This window comes from Acomys minous (genome assembly GCF_964271855.1).
Source record: "Acomys minous genome assembly, chromosome: 3".
NCBI lineage: Eukaryota > Metazoa > Chordata > Mammalia > Rodentia > Muridae > Acomys > Acomys minous.
The window spans coordinates 119574616-119583402 of record NC_140485.1 but is presented as its reverse complement, the minus strand read 5'-3'; the positions used below and the strand labels follow the sequence as shown (position 1 = coordinate 119583402).

At 38.1% G+C, this 8787-nt stretch overlaps 1 pseudogene across 1 annotated transcript; it reads left to right on the top strand.

Moving 5' to 3' along the window:
- Window positions 1-1797: 1797 nt before the first annotated feature.
- On the top strand, window positions 1798-2694 carry LOC311594266 (ribosome production factor 2 homolog; annotated as a pseudogene). The gene has a single exon. The product of its transcript is annotated as a ribosome production factor 2 homolog (transcript).
- Window positions 2695-8787: the final 6093 nt, after the last annotated feature.

Genomic DNA, 8787 nt, shown 5'->3' with positions numbered 1-8787 from the left:
TGGCCTCTGCTTGTTCCTTGACTTCCTTCTGAGTCTTTTTCTACAACCGTGTCAGGTTTTAATTCTAATGACATCTGTTTTTGTCAGCCCGCAGCTTTATAGTAAGCCATGATACCCTGATGCTGGTTACCCAGTTTTGTTCTCCTTCAATGTTATTTTGGTGACTGTTGGTTCCTTTTGAAATCAAAAGCTCCCAAATGATTTGCTAATCCCAAATGGTGTGCTAACCAACCATTTCAAGACTCTTTAGATAGTAACCCCTTACATGTCTTAGATAATGGAATAGTGGCACATCTGAGAGAAAGCCTGGCTATGCCTGGATTTGAACCAAAGTAGATAACTAATGTTGTGTTCTGTTTTGCCAAACCAGAATAAAAGAATCTTTAGGGTTTTCCTCCACACACTGGCTCACTAGCTAATTAGCACGCCTGGCAAATACAAGCGCCAGCTGAATTAATTTACCAACAGTTGTTATTCTGAAACATTCTCTCTCTCTCTCTCTCTCTCTCTCTCTCTCTCTCTCTCTCTCTCTCTCTCTGTCTCTCTCTCTCTCTGTCTCTCTCTCTCTCTCTGTCTCTCTCTCTCTCTGTGTGTCTCTCTCTCTCTTTGTCTCTCTGTCTCTCTCTTGCTCTCTCTCTCTTCTTTCCTTCCTTTCTTTTTTCCTTCCTTCCTTTTTTCTTCTCTTCCTCCTTCCTTCCTTTCTTCCATAATTTCTTCCTATTTTTCTTCCTTGCCTCCATCCTTCCTTCCTTTTTGCACTGTGATTGGTGGTGACTCAAGTGACTCCCGCTGCCATTTATAAACCCTTCCAGAGCTGTCTTTGTGGACAGAAAAGCTGTTTCCCTTATGCAGAACAGTTCTCAGCCTCAGCAAGTAAAAGAAATGACCAAAACAGCATTAAAAAACAAAAACAAAAACAAACCAAAAACCTTTGTTGAAAATATCTTTGTAGTTAAGTGAGTAACATTTCTCAGTGCCTGGGATATGTAGACTATGCACGTGTGTATCCAGAATATATATAGCATGCAGCATACATTTACATAATACAAGTCAAATATGATGTGCTTATATAATTATCTTTTAAACTCTTTCAGAGTCTTTTCATGAGCAGAAATTCTTACTTTTAACACTGTCCAACTTGCCCATCTTTTTGTTTCTATGGAGTCTTTATGTTTAAGACACAGTGTCTGATCCCAAGGTCTGAGGCATTCTACCATACGGTCTCCTCAAATTGTCCTGGCCCCTCATCTTCACACTTGGCCCTTGGAGTGCTTTGTTGGGGCTGCCATAATGGGCTGCAGAGTCTGTCCCATGTCCCTCTCTTACTTTCTTATGGTTTAGCTGCAATCGTCAGCAGTCCTTAGCTTGAAGACAGACCCAGTCATACCCCAATTCCATGTGGCATTTTTCTCTGTGTCTGTCTCTGTCCCAGTGTCTCCTCCGTAAGGCCACAGTCACACTGGGTTAGGGCCCCACACAGCCCAGCATGGCCTCATTCTAAGATAACTGACCCTGTCTATAACACCCCATTTCCAAACCACATCCCATTTTGGGCCACTGCAGGTTAAGGCTTCAACACAAGAATTAGAGGAAGGGTGGTGCAGTCATACACGCCTGTAATCCCAGCACTCAGGGAGGCAGAGGCAAGTGGAAAGCTCTAAGTTTGAGGCCAGTCTGGTCTACAAAGTGAATCCAGGCCAGCCAAGGCTACACAGAGAAACTCTGTTTTGAAAAACCAAAAAATAGGGCTTCGCGGAAGTGAATGGTACATGTGCATTTGCTAGCAGTCCTAGAGCGATGGATGCTTTGGATAAAGTTATAAGGTCTAAAAGAGAAAGGGCCAAGTGATTCCTTGAGAAGAGAGAAACAAAAGTCAATGAAAACAGTAGGAATCCCTTGCTGATTAAAGGTGGAAAATGCAAATGTAACCATGACACAAGTACTCAGGGATGTGTGTGCACTGAAAAAACCATATGAAGTCTATATAAAAAGAAAATTAGTACAAGGCCATTTGAAGATTGGACACCATTGGAGTTCTTTTCAAAGAAATCAGACTGTTCTTAACTTACGTGTGGCTCCAATAGTAAGAAGAAGTCAAATAATCTAGTAATAAGTCATATGTATGACTTACCATGTGCTGGATATGATTGCACTAGGGATTGAGAAATTTGTGTCTTTAAAAGATATTAAGGCTAGTAAGTTCCCTGAGGAAACAAACGCAATGCTGCTATTTGCTGGTGATGATTTTGATGTTACAGAAGACTACAAAAGATTTTTTTTAATCTTATTGATTTCTTCAAAGGCCCCACAGTATCAAATGTCTGACTGGTTGGATTAGAATATATTCTTCACTTCACTGCACCAAATAAGAAAGTTTACTTTTGAAGCTATAAGATGCTGTTGAAGAAACACCATGAATTGAACTGGAAGAGATGGGCCCATTGCTGTACACTTAGTATCAAACGACCTTTACAAATTGTCTATGAGAATGCCTGAAGTTCTCAAGCCAAGGAAGAGAAAGAATATCCCTTGAGACATTTTTGGTACAATGTTTGGAAAGATTCATACACAGAAGCAAGACCTAAGCAAACTACAAACCAGGAAGATGAAAGGGCTGAAGAAGAGACCAGTAGAGAACAGAACAGAACAGAAGATCAGGTGGGGAAAAAATCAAAGAGCATTAAGAAAAATTAGTGGAACCTAACTGACAAGCGCTCTCTTGTGGTTATTTACTAAAGAGAATAGTTCTAAAAATGAAAACAAAAAATAATAATTGATGATGATGATGATAATAATATAAAATTTAAAATTGTGGGAATAAAATTCAATCCATAATGATTCATTAATCTTTACAAAATAATTTTTGTTTAAGGAGGGAAATAAAGTAATGACTCAATATTCCCAGAGCCATTCATCGCAGACTCTTTCCCCACTCACTGAAACATCCTCTTGTTACTTTTCAAATGCTGTTAATGTGAGACTGTATGTCCTGTTTTACTGGTCTTGTTTGTCATTTGCTGAAATTTATAGGCCTTTCTATGTGTCAAGAAGAGGGGAAATCTTCAAACTTTTACAAAAATGTCTTATTATTGGGCCTTTGCACTGACATTCCAGTTTTAGAATCAACGCCAGATTTTTGCCAAAACACCTGTCACATTTTTAGAAATTGCATGTATGGCTTAATTGTGAGAGACGTGGAACCCTCAATCCATAGCCATGGGCCATTCATGGTGGAATTGCCTGATACAGGCAGCTTTTATACTCTTTGGAAAGGTGCTTTACAGTTTTCTAATGCTTATTACTGAGGACGAGTGTGCAACTGCTCCCTGAACATTGAACTCAAACCTAGAAGCTGCAGGTGCTCACACTTGTATTTGGAGCATGCAGACATATCGGTGTATTCTCACCATCTTTACATGACAGTCATGGCTCCTATGAGTGAGGACATGTCTCTAATTCTTGGTGGTGGATGTAAGAACAATGCACTTCATTGTGATAGTTTCATGTATCTATGCATATATCACTATATATATGCATATATATATATATATATATATATATATATATATATATATATATATACAGTGTGTGTTTTGTTCCTTCTTTTCCCTGGTTATCTCCCCTCTGGTCATCTCTACCCTATCATTTCTAATTCTTTTACCTTAATTTCTTTTTCTTGCTTTATTACAATGGCCAGAGCATCTAGCATCTTACTGGATTCAGAAGGAATGAGAGGTAACATATCTGCTCGGGTCCCGGATTTACCGAAGTCTTTCGGTATCTTACCATTGACTGTACACTGATTATGATACGCTTGTTGGTAAGAACCTCAGTATAAGGCCAGAGAATTCCTTCTGTCCTTGAGTCATGGCCATTTCTGCTCTTCTGACGTATCAAAACAGTCATCTGTGGAGAATGTCCTGTCCATTGGGTAGATCTGGGTAGGGGTTCAAAGTTTACTGCATGTATTGTCCTTGGCTGGTGCCATAGTTTGAGCAAGAAGTCCCCCTCAGTCACAGTCATAGGGGAAGGGAGTAAGGGGAAAATGGGAGGGAGGGAGGAATGGGAAGATACAAGGGATGGGATACAAACTGAGATGTAATATAAATAACTTAATAAAATATATTTTTTAAAAAAGACAATCATCTAAAGGTTCACCTTCATGTTTGTACTGAATTACAATGATTGGTTTTTCCTAACATTAAAACAAATTTGATTTTAGGAAAATAAAACTTGGTTGTTTGTAATAGGTGATAAATCGTTTCCCTCGCTATGATGTTTTTGGTGGTGACTTTATATAACTCACATGCTATGAGACTCATCCACGCATGACTGAGTTTCAGCATACTTTCTAGGTTGAGCAACCACCACAATGAATCTAGAAACATTGTCCTCACTCCAGAAAGAAATTCTAGACCCATTAGTCATGCCCAAATCCTCAACTTCCCTCCACTGACTCCAGATCCTACAAGTAGTCTATTTTCTGACCCTATAAATCGTCCAGTTGTGGGAAATTTATGACATACATACAAAGGGTGCCCATTTGTGGCTGCCTCTTTCACTTAGCGGGTTCCTAAGGTTCATTCATTCACATGTCCGTGTGGAGTTCTTTTTTTCCCAAGGAATGTTATGTTGCAAGGGTATGCCATATTTTATTTATCTGTTCATCAGTTGATGGTAACGCAGGTTATCTCCAAACTTTGGCTATTATTCTACTACAAATATTTTGGTACAGTACTTATATAGACATTTGCTTTTATTTCTCTTTATTATATTCCTAGTGTTGGGACTTTTTGCATCATATCATGGTTAAACATTTGGAGAACTAACAAACTGTTTTCCAAAGAGGTCATATCATTGTATATATTCCACAGAAATGTGTAAGAGATTTGATTTCTCTAAGTCTTTATCACTGCTTATTAATGTGTGTCTTTTCCACTACATTTTGAGCAGTATCTCACATATTTGAACATTCTCCTGAAGACTAGAGATATTAAGAATCTTTTCATGTCCTTATTCCCCAATTATATACGTTCCTTGTTTGTAAACTATCCTTAGACCTTTGCCATCTTTATTGATTTGTTTAATTTTTATTGAGTTATAAGAGTTTGCTATATTTTAGATACAAGTTCCTTATTAGACACACAGTTTCTAAGTATTTTCTCCCATTCTCTTAGAGTCTCCTTGATGTGTTAATGTGCTCTGAAGAAGAAAAAAAAAGACTCTTAATTTGATAATGTTTATCTTATTCATCCTTTTCTGTTGTTTATGTTTGATGTTATTAAGAAACTATTATCAAATCAAAAATTGTATTAGCATGTCTTCTTATCAAAGTTTTATCTCAGAGCTCAGATTGAGCCTCTGACTCATTCTGATTGAATGTTTATTTGTGTACTAAGGTAGAGTACAGTTTCATCTCATGACTGCTAGGTTTACAGTGGTCCCACACCATTTGTTGAAAATACTCTTATTTTCCAACATTGAATTGCCATCAGTGTTGAAAGCAGTGGACCATTAATTGTTTTTAGTAGACTCTCATGTATGTGTCAATCAATCCAACACTATCTTGGATACTGTCACTTTTTAGTAAGTTTTGAAATCAGGAAATATAAATTCTCTTTGATTTTCATTTTTAAGATATTTTGGCTTTTCTGAGTTACTTAAATTTTTACATGAAATGACAAGAGTAACTTGTCAACTTCTACAAATATACAAGTAATATTGTATTAGTGATTATAACAAGCCTGCAGTTTGAATAGTGGTTTCCTTAGGGTGAAAGGGAAAAGGACCCAGAAAGAGACTCCTGAGAGGCTTGACTTTTCTCTGTCTTGCAGTGGGGCAATAGTTAATCCTGTAATTGCAAAAATTAAATGCACTGTACCTTTAAGATACGAGGACTTTACTGTATGTATGCTATGCATTAATAAAGAGAAAAGAAAAAAGAAATCAGGCACCTTTCACCCTTCTTCATCACTAAGTGGCAATAGTCTGGACAGGGGGGACGGCTCAGAAGTTAAGGGCTCACTCTGCTCTTTTACACACCCTAGATTCAGTATGCAGCACCTACATGGTTGCTCACAACTGTGTGTAACCCCAGTTCCAGGGAGTCTGGCGGCCTTTTCTGACTTCCAAGAACACTGCTTGTACATGATGCACAGACATACACGCAGGTAAAATACTCATACACATAAAATTAAAAAATAAAGTGCTAAAGTAAGGTATATGCCAATACACAATGAATGTGAAGTGTGTGTGTGTGTGTGTGTGTGTGTGTGTGTGTGTGAGAGAGAGAGAGAGAGAGAGAGAGAGAGAGAGAGAGAGAGAGATTTAAAATGCCCTTACCTGTCAAAGGGAGAAAGATCGGATGTCTGCCTTGCTCTATTAAATGTGCTCAAGAAGAGGCACTGAGTTGCACTCTGCACTTCTGACTTCCATTGGCTCACTGTAGTAAATTGCTGTGAACAGTGTTCCTTAGTTTTTAGTCTGCACCACATTACTTTGGGTCTGAATTCCTAGTACAACGACTGCCGTCATTCACTTTCCTGCTCTCTGCCACAGCTCCCTCCCACACCAAATTTAACTAAAAAATAAAATTAAAATTGTAAAGCAGGCAAGAAACATTGTGCTGCCTTCCCATCTTTTCTATCTACAGGGTACAAAGAACAAAACAACGACAAAAGAAGGCCAGAGTACAGCTCGGTAGCAGAGTCCCTAAGTTTGAATCCCAGCACCACAGACAAGGAAAGGGTTTTTATCACAACAAAAGTGGTGTAAAAACACACAGATAGACCAATAAGAATGATACAAATCCAGAACTTTTGGTTTTCATGTGTCTTTAGTAGATACATATCACATGTATCCATTTTCATGAATCATTATAGGCATGTATCATGTGTATCAGTTTTCATATATGATTAGTAGCCATGTATCTCATGTATCAGTAGACATGTATACGTGTATCAGTTTTCATGGATCATCATTAGTAAACATGTATAAGTGTATCAGTTTCCATAGATCATCATTAGTAAACATGTATAAGTTTTTTAGTTTTCATGGATCACTAGTAGCCATGTATCATAGGTGTCAGTTTTCATTTACCAGTAGTAGTCATGTAACATGTGTATCAGTTTTCATATATCATTAGTAGCCATGTATCATTAGTAGTCATGTATCATACGTGTCAGTTTTCATATATCATTAGTAAACATGTATAAATGTATCAGTTTTCATGGATCACTAGTAGCCATGGATCATATGTGTCAGTTTTCATATATCATTGGTAGACATGGGTAAATGTATCAGTTTTCATGGATTATTAGTAAACATGTATAAGTGTATCCGTTTTCATGGATCATTAGTAAACATGTATAAATGTATCAGTTTTCATGGATCTTCAATACATGATGTATCATCTGTGGAAGCCCCAAATGATGAGCAAACTTGAGGGGAATTCTAGAAGCTACACGCTGCTTAGCTGTCACTCTCCTTCTATGAGAAGGAAAGAAACCTTCTTTGATATGAACAAATTTTTGACAAATTCAATTAATCCCTCCAGGTAGGAAAAGGGAGAGCACCTCAATGTACTGAAAAGATGTACTAAAACATTAAAACAATTTAATATGAGAAGTCTTTTTAACAATGGGACAGAAATATGTTCAATTTTTTAAATCTTTCTTTACCTATACTTACAAGAACTCACCAAATATTATAGACCAAATTTGTAAAAAGCTAAAAATAATCCAGGAAAAATTATCTTTAATCTTGAGGTATGTAAGATTTTTCAGCTGGAATATACTGTCCCGCCCTGCAGAACATATTAAACCAGGGCTCCACCTGAAAGAGAGGGTGTGAATGGAGAGAAACAGGACAGAGACACACGCGGAGGTGAGGCCAAGGCAATGTCCAATCAAGGCCCCTCTTTAATCTGAGGGAGTACAGGCTTATATGCAAGTTACAGCAGGTCTCTTGTTATAGGTCCGCTCCCCTAGTCTCTCAGGCAGGCTGAAAAGAAATCAGTCCCTGGAAAAGCTCTCCTTTGTCTCTCAGTGGGAGATAATCCACACATCCAGGTGCAGCAAAGCTCCCCTAGCAACACCAAGGATTCTCCCAGCAGGTTCTGCTACTCAGTGGGCAGGGGAAGGTGACTCAGTGAGTCACAGTGCTGGAATAGCCCAGCAGTGTGGTTGTACACACCTTTAATCCCAGTACTCAGAAGACAGAGACAGGTGGCTTACTGTGAGTTTGAGGCCAGCCTAGTCTACAAAGCAAGTCCAAGACAGCCAAAATAACTTAGAGGAAACCCTGTCTTGAAAAACAAAAACAAAAACAAAAACAGAAATATGGCTCCCGATATAACACAATGATAAAGTAACACAAATTGAATGTTTTGAAAATTAAAAACTTTTGCTTTTAACAGTAATTAAAACAGCATGGTACTGGCACAGCTGGTGGATCAATGGAATCAAATAAAGACCCAGAGATGAATCCATACACATTTGGTCACTTGATTTTTGACAAAGAAGCCAAATCTATTCGATGGAAAAACGATAGCATCTTTAACAAATGGTGCTGGTCTAACTGGATGTCTACATGTAGAAAAATGCATCTAGACCCCTATTTGTCACCATGCACAAAACTCAAGTCCAAGTAGATTAAAGACCTCAACATAAAATCAGAAACATTAAATCAGTTAGAAGAAAAAGTGGGGAACAGCCTGGAAAACATTGGTACAGGAGACAACTTCCTGAACAGAACACCAACAGCCCAGGCCTTAAGGTCAACAATTAA